Here is a 20,404-nt window from a genome sequence, read left to right on the forward strand (position 1 = left end):
GGGGCCATACTATTTAACACTCATAAGCCAAATAGATTGATGTCGCATAATATACACCATGTCTGGATGAGCAATGCTACGTAACATCCCCGAGTCTGTGGATACGCACTGCTATGCAACACCCCGAGTCTCAGGATACGCACTGCTATGTAACACTCCGAAGTCTCCGGTTGAGCACTGCTTTGTAATACCCCGAAGTTTCAGGATAAGCAATGCTATGTAACACCCCAAAGTTTCAGGATAAGCAATGCTGTGTAACACCCCGAAGTCTCAGGTTGAGCACTGATATGTAATACCCCGAAGTTTCAGGATAAGCAATGCTATGTAACACCCCGAAGTTTCAGGATAAGCAATGCTCTGCAACACCCCGAAGTCTCAGGATGAGCGCTGCTATGTAACAGTCCGAAGTTTGAGGATGAACAATGCTATGTAACACCCCCGAAGTCTCAGGATGAGCAATGCTATGTAACACCCCGAATTTTCAGGATGAGCAATGCCATGTAATATCCACAAGTTTCAGGATGAGCAATGTTGTGTAACACCCACAAGTCTCAGGAACAGCAATGCTGTGTAACAGCTACACTATGCAAAAGACTACAGCACAGAGAATGAAACCAGAGAAGCCGCGACAGCGCGACAGTTGGTAAATGGTTACATATTACCTTAGCTATTTTAGTATTATTCTAACTTTTCTCGGATTTTTCAGATATGGATACTACGTATCTTAATTTTCATTCATTTTGCGGACAGTTATGAAGCTACAGAAGATAACACCAACAATACAGATACCATATAAGAAAGGTGATGTTACCCAACGAGTTCACTGTGAGATGGAATTTACGGTACGCGCGCATTCCGATATCTCGCAAGTTCTTTGAGTCAACCAATAATAACCCACAATGTCGACATCGCCATAAGACAAAGGGTTATCCAGCTGGGAACTGTCCATCAGTAAATATCAATAATGTATAAACATAAAAGAAAGACTTACCAGATAGGGTACGCGTGGTTTATACATGCATGTTATTGCCAGGAATCAAAATGCAGGGGATTGTCCCCGCGGTCTGCTACGTTTTTTTATGTGTTGTTTTTCTTTCCTATGATAAATATCAGTTGACTGTGGCGCCGTGGTAAAAAAAAAACACGTGTCTATCCCAAGATCCATGTGTGGAAGAACGTCCTTGACAAAGTATAAAAACCAGCTCATAAAAACAAAAGACCTTGTGGCCTAAGTATGAATGAAGGCGGGCTAAAATTTGGTCGATGTCTGCGTCCTGTATCGTACGAAAGCATCTCGTTAGTAATGAATCCCAGTATTGTCTGAGGCCACTTTTATATCGAATCGATCCAAACCAATATCCACCTTCAGGTTGCCAGATTTCTGCATTCCGATTTACATCCAGGCACTCATTCCCGCAAAACCTTTGTTTGTCTCCTACTTCCCATATGCCACCCCACACCATCCCCTACTACTAAGGAACTGATGATTACTCAATCATTGTACCGATAAGCCATCATCATGCACTCAGTAGGTGTTCTTGGAATCTGACTTTGGAATTTATTCCACTAGTTGTATAATTATATATACAGAAAATCCAGAAGCCGACCAACTATTTACATCACTGGAATCTCTATTTCCCAATGTATACACAAATCGCACTCCAAAGTCGCGCAGGACAAGGAGTCATATCGCAGACATTTACTTGACTTTAAAAGTTCATTTGCAGCGCATGGGAGAGCGGAGCACTAATTAATCTGTTTTATATGTTTATGGTACATTTCCTAGCAACATGGAAAACAATCCACATGACGGCGTTAACCTCACACTTTCAGAGGCGTGAAAAGACTGAATATTGACACACGGCATAACCCCAACTAACGTTACATCTACTGGGTAAAACTGGAGATCAGGAAACTATTTACACCTTATGATTATTCAGGCAGAAGCTGAAAATTGTAGTACTGCTTACCAAACTTGGGGACATATGAATACTGCGCCTTTAGAAAAGAAGGTTCAAAGTGCACTCCTAAATGCTCTTTCCAATGGTTCTTGTAATGAAGAAAATCTCATGAGGTAAACCCTTCAAGGTTCTTCCGAATGGTCCCTGTAAAGGCCCACTCACAACTGCACGTGGGCTGTCTTGGCGAATCTGAACGAATCTGAATATGTTGTCAGCGATGGCATGTACGAAAACCAGGAACGATCAGCTGCGATCTACTTAAATTATGACCAGTCTTCATCAGTCAGGCTTTGTCATACGAGCTATGTACGAGCTCTGGGCATGCCCGAAAAATCGGGCGCGGTTGACCACAAAATGTAGATGTCGTTGGAAGGTTCGGTCTGACTGAGCTTTTAGGGAACTGCAGGTGATTTAAAGTGCTTCAAAAATACATGACAGCATGGTTTTGTCTCAGTTTGAAAGGAAAAAAAATCAACTGGTGGCAACCGTTAAGAACCGTTAAAAGCTGTCTCGTGTACGAGCCCAACCCCATGCTTTAAACAATCAAAACGTTCTTAAAGAATCACCTCCTTGCGTGAACTACTCTACAACCTCCGCGTGTTAGTGTTAGAAAAAGAAAAAGTGCATCAGACTTCATAAGTTACAAAGAGTAAGACACTAAAATTAACGACATGAAATAGTTACAAATGCTTAGAAATCGTTAAAAAAACTGACTGTGCTCTACAGAAATTTACAAACCTGTAATCATCCCTGGATCCCGTCCACCGATAGAGGACTTATAATATGGCAAAGTAAATGAAATAAAGAAAATGTTCACAGCATAAGCAAAATGTCTACCGGAGGCCACTGTTGACTGCAAAGGCGCAAAGAATTGACGAATGTAATAACTGGCAGTACAGGCTTTCCGGTTGTAAATAAAGTAATCCAGACATAATCAACACCAAATAATTAGTCTTTAAACGTTATATATGACTTCGATCACGGCTCTTTTTATATACACACATCAAAACGTCCATTCTGTAACAAAGTACTCGTACCTTATTGGAGATTTTTCATGGTACCATTTAGCTAGCTAGGATAATGCATAGACTGGAAAGATCGCAGCTTTGATTTAGATTAGTCTAATCAGCAGCGACAGCTACTTTACTTGAGACAGAGTGCTAAAGACTGATGATGGCATTATCAAAACTTTAGAGAGAAGTTCCCGCCAGTGATCGATCTCCAGTATACGGTTTTCTGTCACTTAGAATCTGACCGGAATTCGACTGTTATTTCGTTAAGTCATGTTTTCGATCAGATGGCTTATCCTTTGCTTCATAACAAGTTTATTTTCTTGTCGCACAGCAGAAAACGTCTCAATTACCTTGTAGCGACTGAAACTAATGTTCCGATATCTGAGCCCATGCAGAATTCCTAAACGTCATATAGGACAAACAATAAAGCCAAACTCAGTTTCTAAAATATAGGTATGCCAATATGTATACGAGATAACCGTATGTAGACGGCCATGGCCATGGTTGATGGATATTTTTGGCTAATCATATTACCTCAATTTTCAATCATCCAGACTATAGTTCGATTCAGTTGTTTCCAGTTGTGAGTATTTGGGCCCATTGGATTTGCTTGGATCATTCGAATTCAGGTCAATCGGCGATAACCCACTATCACAATGGCTACTGCCACAACTAATTGTCAAGTCTGACAATCCTATAGCCCTCGTAGAACATAAACGGACATTCAAAGCCATATAATTTGACAATTTTAATGTTCGTTTCTTTGGAATTGCAAACATGGTCATTGTAAGCTCCGTTATTTTCGAATCATGCATAGTTTTTACTGTTTTCTGTAAGCCTGGGCTTTCTGTGACTGCCAGACCCATATCCCTGAAGTCGCATGTTCGAATCCAGCTTTCACTGCTTCCGCTCCAGCTTTCAGACAGAAAGTTCGTCGGGTTCCCGGGCGACAAAACCACTAATTATCCACATCACCAGCTAAATCCCATATCAGACTACTGTGATGTCTATACACACTGATAATCTGCATGCGTTTTTTTGTTGCATTGATGGTAAGAGCTAAAAGCTTATATAATGTATTGGATCTTCATCTAAATGCTGTCTATTGCTATATGGATACGACAACACTGCCAAGACCGAATAAAAGTGGTAATCCCGGAACTACTACTTACGTGTAAAGTCCAAACAAATATCAACACTTGTAAGTGAAGTGAACATATATCTAATTAAACTATCCTTCTGTACACCATCGTTTGATCACTTATACGACTGCGACAAGCATTATACTGACTTGAACCCGGGCATTTTCTTTAACTGTAACCTAGAATAAGCGCCAATTCGCAATTGTTTTCGATATTCCACAAAGTATTATGTATTATAGAAACTAAAAGGTCGGTGCTTCTTCGACATATATGAAAGTTGGTAAATTTCCTTGGAAAGAACCCGATTTCTAACTTCAACTGTAAAACGTATATGGATATTACAGAGATGTGTCTTTTTTTACCTTTGCTGAGGCAGACAGAAGTGCCACGAAGATAACACAGAATTTGACTTGGAACAGTAGTAGTTGATAGACGTACACAATTTGAAGCATATTCGCACAAAAAAACTTCCTGGGTTGCCTTAAGGCGATACAAATCTGAGGTTATTAACCATGTATACAGTAAACTCACCTTGGGTCATTTCTGTCATTGAAATCTGTTTAAAATCAGGGCCAGATCTCCACGCATACATGTGACAATTACATATTATAGAGCTCTTTTAAATCTGTTGTCATATTTGACGAGTTAAATATTCCATACGTCCAGAAGTAGAGACTTCACTGTGGGCCGTTGTTCAAAAAACTCAAACTCAAAAGCTCTTTCTCACGCTCTGTTACAGTCCGTTTGCCCGTTTGTGGCTGCGTAGCTCACACCAGCCTTATATACGTGCCGTCACATCGAGTGTCTGAATATGTTTGGATACCTGAATAGAGAGCCAGATCACCGCCGCAGATGCAAGCGTGGAGCTTACGTTTTTCGTCATATTTTATGACTAAATACTTCAAGTGGAATTGTTTTACCCAACGAGAATCCAGCATGCGAAAATTCTTTCTTGTAGACGCCAATACTGAATATCAGGACTCTCTGTGGAGTTTCTCCGTACAGCTCAGATTAGGCTTACACCCTTGCTGTCACTTCGAGCGCCCGAGTATTCAGGGTAGTCTCTCTACTATATGCTTCAGTGATCTTGTGCACAGTTGATACAGCCGGAGCTTGTCTACGGCCGCAGTCGGGCCTATAAACGAAGAAGCTCGCGCAATAGAGAGATTTTATTAGCGTCGGCGCGCTCTACACCTGACTTCTATCCTAGTGATAACTCCCGTTATTTACAGCCACGCTGAGAGCAGCTAATCAATCGTTACAACCAATGCATACTCTCTACCTGATCAGATGTATTAACGAGCAGCACAGACAAGGAATTGGTGCTCTCGCTGGTGCGAATTAAGTACCTTCTACGGGTGCCCTGTATACATTACAAGCCACCTGCTGTGCTACGCGGAAATGAAAAGGTGTGCTGAGGAATGAACAGCTTGGTGGGGGATTACAAAAAGTGCTGACGCAGCATTTCTATAGTCGCAGTTGATTAATCTGAAGCGAATGAATCATCCACGGGGCGCCGATTATAAATTAGTTATCCATAATGTGGCTAACACCTGCGTAAAATGAGTGTAAGAAAGGCCATCATAAAACATCTCCCCCTTCTGAATGTCTCATCCTGTAGTGCTCTTAATCGATGTTACATCATTTCAGAGATAGGCCTGTTTCACACCATTCCACTAAAAAGCTACCAACGTTGGGTTAAAGGGCTGATGCTAGTATTGGCGAAGCTGCCTTTGCGGAGAACATTATATGGTACTGGATGATCAAAGATCATGTACTCCCAAAGGTTGTAGGGTGCTAATCAATCTTTAAAACAGGCGTCATCATTCGCGAGGCTTTGATGATACTATAAGCGGCCGACGGCAACTCGCATGGTATCTGCGCAGTGTATAGCATACAGTAAAACACACACTACTGACCAGTTAACGCAACCTGTGAGGGTAAAATCACGGGTAATCGTTGTAAATCTCAGGACTGATCGTACGATAAATCGTGGGAAATTTTGATGAATCTGATATCGTCAGGGAACGCGTGCGAGCAACGCAAACGATCTTCCTGAATCGTATGCACATTTTTGCCTTCGAGTTCATCCAATCACATGGCCACCAAGCATAGATTGGAGTCCTCCTAGAATCGATATGTTCTTTTAGATGTAACTGCAAATTCCTTGACTTTCAGTCGTGGTGAATTGGCCGAGATTGACCACGCTTAAAGATTGCGATGAATTGCAGAGGTCATAGCATTCAGTGATACATCTGTTGTGACTAGGCATTCGTGTTTCGTGAAGACCGCATGTCATGTACCAGTTTGATGAATTTGACGTTAAACAACAATCAAATATTAAATAAATAAATAATCATAAAAATTAAATAAATATATAAGATGGGTCACATTAAGAAATTTTTGCTAGAAGTAAATGTATATTTCTACAAAGACGTTCGGCAAGACAAACTCTCTTTACAGTAAAGGTGTTTGATCCAGTGTCAGTGTACTGACGGGATCAGCCTCCGCATGGCGTTCAAGTGAAACAGCATTATAAATATGAAGGTGGATGGTGTCCAAAATAGTAGTTGGTGCCACATTAAACTCCTGACAAATTAACACACCGGATTTAGTTCGTGTGCATTTTTCACCGATGTTATATCGGTCATGATAATCGAACTTAAGGCAATATTTGATCAGGCTGTCTTTTGTACTGTATCTTATACACAGTGTGGAAATATTCCTACAACAGTCTTCATACACGAATGCGACTTTACCTCTTAAATTATAAACAAGCAAACCTTTGTGTTTTAGCCATGCCACTACTTGTGTTAGTTACGTTTTATCGTGAATCATTTTATAAGTCACACTGTGACGTATTTTACTGCCGTTGTCATAAAGGGTTTACTTGGGTTCTCAAATGAATCGCCAATTACCTTATGTAAAGATCACACATTTGAAATGCGCCAACTGAAAACACATTCATTCCAAAAGGTTGCAGAGTGTTTATCAATATAGCATTCCGAGCGGAATAGAAACGTTTCCAGAATTACGCTGGATTATTTACAAGTCAAATGGCGAATTGACCAGGTCAACACTTTGACGAACTCCAATTAGGAGAATAACCATCCTAATTCTATTTGCATTTCTATAACGTGGTGAACGATGAATCAATATTGAACAGCAGAATGAGAAGTGTCCTAAGGGACCACGTACGAGCAAAAATCACGAACCAGAAGACAATCCGGGCTCGTACATTATTTCACAGTTGGTCACTGTCCAAATTGATTACGGGACCCAGATTATATGACTATGAGTGGATATAAAAGGCACGGGGCTCCTTCATTCTACATAGAACACATACTATACAGCAAATCCTGTAGAGAAATGTGGAAATGCCAATACATAAATATGTGAAACAACTAGAGCAAAATGACCTTTTAATTGCTCTACAGATTAACATCAGGAAATGCTAAAACGCGTATTGTTTAACAATATGATGGTACAGTTCCTGATTTCTTACATGTCATCTCATACTATAACCATCCTGAATTAGATATTCTTGTCGATAAGGACACTTGGTAGGACGCAGAAAATCAGAATGTATAACGAATATTTTATGGTTGACAATGTGCATAAATATTTGCTGTTTTTTAAAATCACTAGCGGTTGGCTAGATTTGACGGACAGTATTCGAACAACTTAGCGTAAGATTAAACAGCAATATTCAGCATTCATAAGAATCTAACACACATGGAAGAGCAAAATGAAAACTAATTATACAAACAAATAAAATGTATTTTGTAATTAAGCTATAAGGAAACTGGTTTAAGTCGGATGATGTACAGTATTATTCTTGAACCTACGACAACCAATTCTCTCCACACTACGCTTAAATTAAAACGAAAGAAAATTCAAACAAGTTTTTTTTTTTTTGCTCTGCTTAACGAGCCGAACGAAAGCTGAACGCCTTTTTCGTAAAGTTGTGCATTGCAGTTTCGAATTTTTTCACGCAGATTTCACGTGTTTGAATTAGCAATGAGTTTTCAAACTCTATAATCATGCCGGTCAATTTCCAGGAGACGACTTAAAGATGAAAAACAAGAGACCTGTTTTGAGAGTGGACTGATCGCTTGGCCAAGTCAGGGGCTCTCAGCCGTCATGTGCATTACATAACTAGATACGTCAAGAGCGGACGGCGTTAGAAAAAAAAAACTTCTTTCCAGTCAAGAGAGGTAATTACGCATACGGCTATGAACGTCTTTATAAAACAGTCTTTCAAGAACAAATCAATTATTGGATACTCTTTTTCCATCATTCTTCACCGTCTCTTGACGAATCGCGTAAACTCCAGATCGTATAGAGTACAAAATGCCAATTCTTTCTTCTGTAAAGTCACACAAATAGTTGACTTCCAGGAAATCACACCAGTTTCAGACATAAATGATCATGCGATTTTTTCCCCAGGTTTTCAAACTACATTTTTGGAACCTATTGCTGAGCATCATCAAAAAAATGGAAATTAGGTACACACGAAACACTGGCTTTGAACTTCGTATAACATCACACCATTTGGTGTTCCTTCGAGAAACCCTGGCATGGCAGGCACGAGCGGTCATACATTATTCAGAACTGATAAATTTCCACAATGTGGTAACACACTTTCTATAAAAGAGAGCGAAGCCATCGAACCTTTCCAAGAATGAAACATCGTCTACTTTAGTGATAAAAAACGTTTGCATTTATCAAATGGGCATTTCCAAAAACATCAACGAAGAACCATTCGACGCCAGACTGTAACATCATAGCTCAGCAACATTTACATTATTCAATATAACGGCTTCTTCAAATTAATCGTTTGTAAGTTTACCTACGCACATGGGCCAGGATAATATAACAAATATTCCTTCATGGCAAACTTTGCACAAAACTATAATGAACTTTGACAGACTATTCGGTAATGGTCGTCTGTACACTGAAAGCTACCAGACCATGGCTTTCCCGGTCGAAAAAAAAAACACCTGTTTACGCTCAATGTCTTCATACTGATTAGTATAAGTATCACTAATACAGGCACATGCTTCGTACACATACTACCCTCGGTGAGTAGTGTACGAGGATTGGGCATCCACATGCCTTATCACCAGATCTATTGAAATACTATCTAACATTCTTTTCATTGTGGTTACCAACAAAAAGTGGGGTATTTTAAAAATTATTTCATAATCCCCAACAGTCAAAAAATTGGCTATTCAAGCAACCAACTTATGTGTAGTATTTTTGTACATGGATATTCATAAAAGCATATCTACGTATATCTGTCTTAAGGCATCTGAGTGTATTCATACCTCGAGGCTGTTCAGTGATAATGTCGATCAGGTGTTTTATGCTTATATAAAATGATAAAGAGATTGAATGTGACTCCTCCCTGTTCTGGTTAGCAGTTACAAAATTGTGTACCTATCACAGGGAAAGATCCTTCTTCACAGGAAAGTGCTTCGTCTTTACCTTTAATATTGCGAAGAAAGCCAACACGAGCATGAGGTTTTCGTTGTATACGTTTGTTTAAGGCATATTTATTCCTTTACGGTGTTGATAACACAACAAAATCGCAATGACCATGTTATTTGATTTCAATATTTTACTTTCCCGTTCTAAATTGTTAAATAGATATATTTTTGACTGATACAGACTTTTGATTAGTACTGTCTACAAGATATAATACTTCTGGGAAGCGCCTTTCATGTTTTAATCAGGGTAGTTTACTTTCGATTCGATCATATTTAGTGGGCAGCCAACTTTAGTGTGTTTGCTTTTATATATCCAGTGGTTAGCATTAGAAGGCGACAAAACAAACAGGACACCGTATCTGTCATATTGGATTTCATCATGTTTTTGACATGCTCCCACCGCCTTGATTTTCTCACAGCAGAGAGCGGACATCACGCTATACCCAGAGAGCAAGAAGATAGTTAATGTTTCTCAGGAGAGACAAGTCACTGCCAACTCCAAACACGCATGTATATTTGGGAAGAAATATACACTCGCACATTTCTTTGAGAAGCAATAGCCTCGCCTGGAGGTGATGGAGGTTCTTCCGGCGTACTGTCAGGAGCAAAAACGAATCAAGTGTACAGAAAAAAGGGCAATGACACCAGAAAAATAAGTAACCTCGCATGCCATTTCGCTCGCTCTCTTCAAGATACAATACATTTTATGACACCTATTACAGTTACGAAAGCACAATCACATCTAAAGTCCAAGCAGTCTGGTTTCCAGTTTGCAGATATAGCTTTGTGTTGGGGGGTTTTAGCGTATCTTATTTCTGAATGGCCTCATTAGGTCGCCCATTGAACAAAACCAACTGCCCATGTAGAAGTCCCAGTGATAACATACACCACAGGTTAGAAAAGCCGTTCTGACACGGACGTACCAGTCAACAACACAAGTCCATCAAGGAAGCTCCAGGGACTTCCGGTTCCTGAATTATTACTGAATATTCGGACTAATCCGTGAATCAGTAAACAAGTATTAACAACGTCTGATACTGGAATAAAAAAAATGCTTTCCATGGAACCACGATTTGCGTCCTCACGGACAATATATTTCGTGTTCACATGGTCTGAAAAGTGATTCCTCATGACGTCCATCACTGCCACATTTACCCCAATAGGTAAATTGATATCAGTACTTACAAAAACGAAGTGCTAGAGAATGTACAGTATTACAACCTTGGGAAGCAAACTGTATAATCGTTCACGACACTTTCTCTAAAATCCCCGACCGTTTGCAAAAAAGCAGCCGTGGGTGGAGTACTTTCTAAACAGCAGGTAACAGTGTGCGATACACTGGAGTAAGTAAGTCGCGGGACATACCCGTTGACAGGTACAGAAAAATCGTCTTATGGCAGTAAATATCTACATTCTACTGCCTGTTTCCGAAATCTGCGCACTTAGTAATTCGATCATATTAATAAAATCATTATAAAAATATTTAGTTAGAGACTATTGCCATACCTTTGGTGAACTGAGAAGATCCGAATTGTCAGTGATTATCCATTGATTTATCTAGATCATGCACCTGACACTCATATTCCCTTTATTAGGTTATTGTAGTAATAAAGAAAATCTACAACCTTCTAAAACCAAACATTAAATTAATAGATATGCATAAAAGAACTTTGGTGTACAACAGAACAGAATATCTAATATAGTATTTTATCTGTTTACTTCACACAAAGTAGCATATTATGCAATCCAGTCAAAGGCAAATAAAAACACCTTTCTAAGTTTTAACGATTTATGCAGATTGCTTCTCCATAATAGGCCATCTTTCTCGGATTCTGGCCTATGTTCTTGTATCCCATGTAACTTTCACGTATCCCCATGTAACTTTCACGTATGTCCAATGTTACTTTTCGTCACATAAAAAAAACAAATCCTGCACGTCAACACATAAACGCAAACATTTAAATGGGCTTTTTTACCATTTTCTTCTATCTCAGGTTACTACAAAACCGTTTTTGTTCTCCTGGTCATAAAAACCGAAAGTTCTACATGTTAGACGACGAGGACGTATCAGCCAAGCGCTTCCCTGTATGCGGAAGGTAAAGGAATACTCCAAGCAACATCCTAAGGGCATTGAGAATGGTGAAAGTTAAACACAAGAAAGTCAAAGACCAACAAACACACTGTACCTGTACATCACGTTAATGGATTCTCATTACATATGTTCACTTGTTTCAAAATTGTTTCAAAACATGTTTTGTTCGTGTAAACTAATTAGTTCTACACACCTAGAAGATAGACTGTGTCAAATTACAACAATACGACACTTTTTATTCACGATGAAGATTTAGCAAAAAACAAGACGTCATGCCCTGGTTTCAAGTTCTGTGTTAATGAAGTTGTTCACACCTGATTGGTATTCATTGCAATCTGAATGACAACCAAGGAGTGATGTTTACGATAAAGATTGTGACAAAAACAAAACGTCATTCGTTGATTTCAAATTTCACTTCAGTGAAGATTGTTCACGCTTTATTGGTATTCATTGCATCCTACATGGCAATCAAAGTACAGGTTGCGCACTCTACCCACGCAGGTCCAGGCAGGAAATGAAATCAAATAAGATATCGCAAACAATGAATATTTGAAGCGTTGCGAAGTCGATTGGCTCATCTTAGACAAACCCAAAGCAACCAGAGCTTTTATCGCAGTCAGATTGATTTCAAAATTTATGACGCACTGGAAACGAGTTTCTTCTTCCCTCACCCCCCCACCCACATTACAACCACAAAAAGAAGGATTTCTGATGAGTTGTACCAAAAGGTAATTTATAGAATTAAACTTGTGTTAAAGTTGCGAAACATGTTGAATATTAATGCACATGTAGTTGCAGCAAACCACTTGTTTCTGGTATAAGGACAATGATGATTGGTCCCAGCTGAGGAGAAAGTCAAGGCCAATGGCTAGCAGATGACAGATACTTCCTGTTAGCTGTGTGCGCCAAAATGCCGACACTGTTACAAAGGTTTTTGAAATTTGGTATTGATATCACATATGTAATACATGTAATAATCAAGTAGCACGGCGATTGCATCAAACTGTCTTTGTTGATAACATGAAAGCGTTATCGGGAATTTGACACTTCTGTGTTTTATATGTAATTTGGTTGAGAAGCCTATAAAAAATACGCTTGCCATGCTTAGAGTGGTAAAAGAGAATCACAGGTGTGACGCAGTATAACGGAGAACAGCGGATCACGATCAACTGTGTAAGGAAAAATGTGTCTAAAATAATCCGCGTAAGGGAGGAAGTGGCCATATTTGGATTTGTTGAATGACAGGGTAATGTGTCAGCGTGTCATAGGGAATATTCCGAGGTATAATTGTGATGTGCTGACCACACTAATATTGGCTGAAGGGAACTGTGTTCATTCTAATGAATGAGTTTGTATTTATTCCTAAACTCCAAGCTCAGCCGTAGATAACATTTCGGCGTTGACATGAATTGTTCCACACAACAGAACGGATTATGAAAGCTTGTACGGGATGAGTACACGAGGCTATCGAAGGCAGAAGCCGTAGACGGTCAAATGTAATGTAATAAAATGTGATATGGTAATCAGCATTGGTATATATGGACAGAAATCCAAATGATGATCGTTTCTTGTACGAAATGACAAAGGAAAGTAACGAGGCCACAGAAACGAATCGACAAAAATGTGTCAAGAAATATAAGGAGAGCTCTCAAAAAGAAATCCCATTAAACTCGGCCTGGGAATATCATTGTGATATTCTCGGAATATTTCGCGTGGTGTAATAGGCACAGGGAACTGTTTCCATTGCAGGAAGATCACGTTAAATGAATTTCATTTCTGGTTTTCTGATAATCCAAACTGACGTCTATTTGCTTTGGGCCATTCAGCAATTCCCATGCCCTGCCTTAGTAACACCTCGGGAGGACGTAGGGGCAATTTTGTCAGAATATATCACCCTCCAACTGGTTCTTATGAATTTCGTGAAGAAAAAAAAATGCGTTTTCTTCCAGAAGGGGGGAAACGATGGACAATGACTCCACACAACAGAAACTAAAAATCTGCCGGATTCGTTTCATCTAATGGCAAAGTTTTCCCTCATAAAATAATCAAAAAATTACTCAAGCGAGCATAATCCGCGGCAAGACATCCAATTTGGCAGACCAGAGGGATTTGAGGCAGACATGATAAATGCTTACACTGAAGTTCAGTACGTCTCGCCTTTATTCCCGCTGAAAACAGCTACTCAGTTGGCTGATTCCTACCTGAACGAGAATGTAACTTAATTTTACTATCTTGCTCAAGAACAAATTCTCTTAGGAGGCGTCATATCAAGACTTCTTTCTCAATTGAGGAACATCTGCATACGTGCACCATTTGTGTAAATGTATCATGTGCCAAAGTTATTTCTTTACAAGCTGAATCTTTATGATGGCTAAAATTGACCATAACAGGGGATAACGACATTAGTCTCCCACTGATTTCATGCTTTAACGACAACAGTCTGATTAACAGCATACGGTGACCCATGGCAGTCGTGGGTTGGCACAGGCTTTTAGTGTCTTCACAAGCACAGTGCAAAATAAAATCCGAACGTTTTCTTGGTTAAAACAGAACCTACTTCTGTTGACCACACTCGGCTAGGTGGAAAACATGACGATATGGTAATGGCGGTAATTCCATTACTCAACGGGAAAAGCTCCCACACGTTACAAGTCTACAAATGTAATACTCTGGCAGATTGCTTGATCGATATGCTTGTACCAAAAAATAGCCGTCAGCTGAATGCTTTAGCCTTGACAAGGGTCTTCACCAACCACAGACAGTCGTCAAGGCAATGGCCATTTAAAGGGTCACAATGTTTTTATGTCCGAAGTTATACTTTTATCTAAGATAGTAAATCAGATTAAGGACAGTGACATTGTTTCAATCACTTCTGGAACAATTAGTACCCTATGGGCCTTAGATCTACACCTAGTACACTCCCTTTAGCACAAAACCTCGGCAATATCTCTTCTTCGTATAGATTTTTATGTATGTATGCTTGGGTTTTATCATTGTACTTGACGACGAGGAGTAAATGGGTGTATGTACATATACACTGTGTCTTCTGTTGCAGGGCGAGTTTAAGACGCCTCTCAAATATCATCCTGAAGACACCAGGCTTGACACCCCACCTGTCACATTATACTGACACCAGGCCAATCAGTCCTGTTTCCTTGCTCTACCCTCTCAGAGCGTAGCGCCAAGCGAGGCAGCATCGAGTACCAAGTCTTTGGTATGATCCCGGGGCTCCCGACTTCGACGCGGACGCTATAACGCATTCAGTCACCGAAACGGTATTTCTCATTCGTGTTCTGACAGCCTAGAGACCAGCAACCATTAGGCTTAGATCACGAACGTCCTTTTAATGATTTCCTGATACAGTATATTCACAGGCACTGATCGTCACGCAATCTACAGATAAGACAACGGATTGACTTTAATGAAAAATACATGTCATTTTCTTGATCCTTCATCTTCACTGAGCTCCGTGATTCACATAGACGAGGAATGTAGAGCTTTTAGACACACTTGAAAGACACATCGTGAAATAAGCAGGAAATCAGGAATGGGGGAAAAAAGTTCTTATGACGGTCGCTGCAGCCATGGAATTCTACCCTTTATTAACGCACAGATCACTTGCTTCTCCACTTAGCAAACTCAGTGACAATCTAGAGATTCATGATGTGTAATGGACACGCCCGTTATACATGTTCCACTAACAACAATGGTATTGTCAGAGAATTTTAAACACTTAGATGAATAATCAATGTCCTTTATACTTTTAAACTGAACCCAACACTCCAAAATAAAAACTATAATAATATGTTTACGAATGCTTCAAAGGTTAAGAAACAAAACGAGCCTATTCTCACATATCCCCAATATTAAAAAAGTCGATGTCCGAGTAGAGTGGGTAAGGGAATCAACAAGAAACAAGGCAGATTGTCATATAGAAAACGGTTCACAAAATGGCATTCCTTGGTGTCCACGTACTGTAACACTATGTGTGGCAACATATAAGGCAATTTGCAGGTTATGTCGCTGGTTAAATTAAAAGCCTTTTAATACGGATTATATATCTACATTGATAAACGTTTCAGTCAACATTCCTTGGCACAAATGCTACCTATATCTAGGATCAAAGTCGTGATCTAATAGTCAAGATGGGATACAGTGACTGGAAGCGTTTGTAATACGTTAAAGGGACATTGTACATAGATCAATGCTTACGTCAGCTGTACAGTGCGCTATATCTGGACGTCTCTCATCTCAGAAAACCTACGCGGTCGATTTTTTGGGAGATGTCGAAGCTAATGTGATTTTGCGCTTGTTCTGGAAAACTGCAACGCATCAGTCTATGCAAACCATACTGTTAGAGGGGTGCGTCCCTTGCTACAAGCAAGGGAACTGTTAGAATAAAGCCCTACGAATATATATATGAACGGATTTTAACGGGCCCGTTCTCAAGGCCGTTTCACATATACGACCAGGCGACTGTTAGATCCATGGGTAGAGGGAATCGGTCAGACCCATTGGAGAACATCATACCCCACCGGAAAGTACCTCACAAACATCATCTGCTGCCTTAAAGCCGCAATCGTACCAGCAGAACCTGGATTCAATCAAGCGATGTGATTGGTCACGGGTTTGAAATGGACGAGGGCTACTCTGAAGGCTGTTTAAATATAGAAGCGTTCACAGGGAGAGGAATGTACACATACCTGATGATTACGTCGGCCTTTTTAATCATTATGCAATTCATGGCTGTCCCTTGACTGTGATAACAAGTTAATTTGTCAGGTAATTACAAGGTTGCATTTCCGTTTCCATTTTGTAAAATCAACTTCAAACAAGTCTGGGATACAAGCTTTCCACTAGTGGAATTCACAGTGATTCGGATATGTAGAAATTACAAGCTGTTCAAATAATTCCCGGCAATTTCACCCACAGACATTATAATCGCAGTATTTAGCCAATTTGTAACTTTCCAAGACCTGGTTCGTGTCGATACTTTGTCGACTTCATTACTAACGTGACGTCACTAATGACGCGAGTGATCAGTCTGAGATGATGCAGATGAATCAATGGCTGTACGGGTAGAGTTCGTGTCTCTTGTACGACGGAAAGTCGGCAAAAATGAGCGGAAATTGTCTGACACCAGGAATTCATAATTGGCCAGTTAATCCAGGGAAAGGAAATTCCAATACCCGTACATGTTGTGATACTAATTTATCTGTCTGATATTGCACTTAAAACTCGTCAATAAATAAGCACAAAAATTAAATTTGCATGAGATCTAGGAGATAGAAATGATTATAGTGATAAATCATCTTTCCTCATTTTGAAGCACTTCGTCATTTCTATTATGGCACTCGAAAAAACGAACCTCAGACAAAAACGATGTAAATAAATTCACGTTATCACTGGTCACATCAAAACTTATGCATTTCGTCAGACGCAAGCATGACACTAGAACAACACGAGATCAACTTGTCGCGATTTCTCTCCTATATGAAGCAACCATCACCCCAAAAGTGTATACTGGTGCGTTTGACTGACCATCTTGTTCTTGACTCTAACTGCTAGCAGAGGGCATGACGGTGCAGAACAGTTTCTGTCCATAAACTGGGATAATGTCTTCCACAAGATCAAAACTTAACCCGTGTACCGTGATTTTGTAAAGTTATTTATCTTAACACATGCATGCCACATCACTTCTCCGGGGAAATACAGCTAACTCTGATTATCCCATGAGCGGAAATTAGTTAACTTAATTTGAGGAAATTGGTATGGGTCGATAAGGCATCCCTGTGGAACACCCCGCTTAAACTTGTGCTTGGGGAGGGACCCAGGCCCTCGAGTGAAGGAAAGCCAGTTTATCCAGTTATATCTAAGGTTCATAAGATGATGTCCCTGAAAATTTTCTCAACGTGCATACATTTAGCACGAACAAAAATTGCAACCGCTGTAATGATCGCTACCTCTGCATTCTACATTGTTTCACTTATATTATGCGGATTTGGGTAATCAAATAATTCGGTCAACTTTCCATCTACACATATTTGCGGGCAAAGAAATGAATTCATAGTGAATCCATAAGCGCAGAAATCACCAGGCTAAAAGACTGTAGTGTTATGTGAGTTAAACAACTGTCTATCTAAGAATGACTTCATACCAGTTAGCCTCCACAAAATCATATGTGACTACACCGAAAATTTGAACTACGATCTTAAAGCTTATTTTTCGGCTTTAGAAATTAAAATTAATGACCGCATTAATGTTTAAGACAAAAGTGTCTAAATTTCAGCTTCCAGAACCAAAAACTAAGTATTGCGAAGAGGTTTTAATTTTGACATAAACCAGAACTGGCTTCGTGGAATGGGTCCAGGGCCCAAAGATTGTGAAGCTGTCTTAGACGTAAATCGGACATAGGCTTAACTTCAAAACTAGATGCAATAGTTACAATTTTTATTTGACAGAAAGCGGAAAATTCTTTATTCCGTGTGTTTTATTTATAGATCAAAGTCATACCTGAAACAATGGTTTCCCTCCAGATTCTGTCATTTTCGTGTCTTTGAAGGTTCGATCTGTGAACGGTTTTCTGTTTTATGACGGACATTTTATATGCAAGGAGGTACTACTGCTATTGGATATCGATACAGACTCAAGAGTGGATGCGCAGCAAATCTTACCTGTCGAATTTTTACGGGTCATTATAACACAAGTCAGCCATTTAGTTATTAAAGTAATCGATGATCAATACAGCCAACGCACATACCACCCTTACGTGGAGGCCTTCAAACATCTAACAGCAGCCGACGAGGACAAAGCGTAACGGAAACTCCTAGTCCGTGGCTCTTTTATCACGACTACCAAGCGTTATCAAAGGCAATTTGTGGGGTTTCAATACCACAAAAAAAACAGCTGTGGAGGCAGCGTACTGTACCAGAAATGTACTACTCACCGAGGTTTGAATATACATATTCAGGTAATTGGCCATGGTTCGACACCACTGCAATGCTACATTAGGGTATTACATGGTAGCTGCCAAAGATTAAAATACATAAACGAATCAAAATATAAATTGCTAAGTAAACTCTTCAAATCTGACCAAGATAACTTCAAAGCATGGCATTCGCCCTCTTTTAGTTTAGATTGGGTCTAAGAATGTTGGGTAAGGCTTTAATCTTCTTGAAGTAACTTTGAACTACCACTGGCCCATGCACTGAAGCCTTAGTTCCGTGGAGGCCGATTGGCCCGTAGACTAGAGGGGGTTGCAGGCTCGAATCCAACCCTCCTGAAGTTTGGAAGTCAGGTACCTAGCAAAGTTGCAATGGTTTATTCCACGTTCTGCTTCCTCCATTAATTAACTTGACTTCCACTGAATAACAAACCATAACAAAAAACACAAGAGGCGAAATCAAGGACCACTGCATGGGTTCTGGGACTATACCTTATTTTGCACCAATATGCTACACGAGCGTACGGCAAGGAGCGAGAGACGCTATCAAAATCAATATTACCGTGCACACCAACAATACTTATCAACGTCGTCTGCTGGACTTAAGGTTTCATCTAGCCACCTTAATAGACAGCTTCGGTGATATCTTATGTCCTTGTCTGCGGACCGAAACCGACCTAACAGACGGGAAATTCAGGATTACTACACAAACCAAAGATGTGCCCTAACCTTCAGGTTAATACCAGCAGCCATTATCCAAATATTCTGTGTCCACAGAGGAAAACTAAAGGCAATATCAAGGCATACATTTACAGTACACACAAAAGCTTTCAGACTAGCTTCGGGTTTCTGTCAGCGACTATTATGTGGATATGGCATAGACAAGATTTTATCCTGATTTGTACAGGAGTCAAACAAGCTAACGGACACATAAACCAGCTATATGACAACTACATGTACTAACGATCTGTCACACAACTAAGATAAAGTCCAAGAAAGACGTTTTTATGTGCATTCAGATTTGATTCAGTGATGACGAATAACGAAAAAACTTATGGCAGCGCACAAATGCACAAAATATCCACGTCGTCATGCTGATGTTCATACCACCAATTATTACTGACGAAGATTCTACAGAATTGTACACGGAATTGTAGACTTGCATGACTAGAAACGGTAGTATGAAGGAACCTATTTAAAAGACTACAGTATACCCAACTATATCACATCAGTTCATTTGATGTGAACTCCACGTTCAATGACAGTGAGTTTATTCACAATTACTTTCGATGCGCTGAGAATATAGCCGCCCACAACTGCAGAAGTAAATATGCAATATTCAAGTTTCAGCTCCCTATCTCAAACCAGTACTGACGAGGCTTGTACAGAAGTTTATATGCCCCCCCCTCCCTCCACCCACACCCAAGAACAGCACTATATTTGACCCGATATTTGACCTGTATCTCCACCTTAAACAGCAGTTTATTTGTTTAGTTCAATCATTGATATTTAATGCCGGAATGTTTCACTTGTGCCATAGTGTTAACTGAATTTATTTACAGTTATCAGGCCCTTATCGTGCCAAAAAATAATACAATAGTAAAAACTATTTTTTTTTTCTTTCCACGTTCATGTAAATCAGACATTTTCAGGTGAGGTGCTGATACGGTGGTTGAAGGATTACTCAGATGAATGGGTAATGTCCATTTCCAATCCAACCTGTATTTAAACTTTTTTTGTATTTTGGTTTCTTCATTTTAT

At 39.7% G+C, this 20,404-nt stretch overlaps 1 protein-coding gene across 5 annotated transcripts in view; it reads right to left on the bottom strand.

The window, feature by feature from the left end:
* Window positions 1-20,404, bottom strand: part of LOC135467130 (FMRFamide receptor-like) — a 119,723-nt gene that overhangs the window by 25,951 nt on the left and 73,368 nt on the right. Inside the window, exon 1 of one of the 5 annotated variants that reach the window (XM_064744918.1) lies at window positions 4,648-4,806. The exons of the other annotated variants lie outside the window; for them this stretch is intronic. The gene's annotated coding sequence lies outside the window, so the exon portion shown is untranslated. Of the gene's footprint in view, window positions 1-4,647; window positions 4,807-20,404 lie in introns of those variants that run through there. 5 annotated transcript variants of the gene reach the window in all.

This window comes from Liolophura sinensis, chromosome 1 (assembly GCF_032854445.1).
Source record: "Liolophura sinensis isolate JHLJ2023 chromosome 1, CUHK_Ljap_v2, whole genome shotgun sequence".
Classification (NCBI taxonomy): Eukaryota; Metazoa; Mollusca; class Polyplacophora; order Chitonida; family Chitonidae; genus Liolophura; species Liolophura sinensis.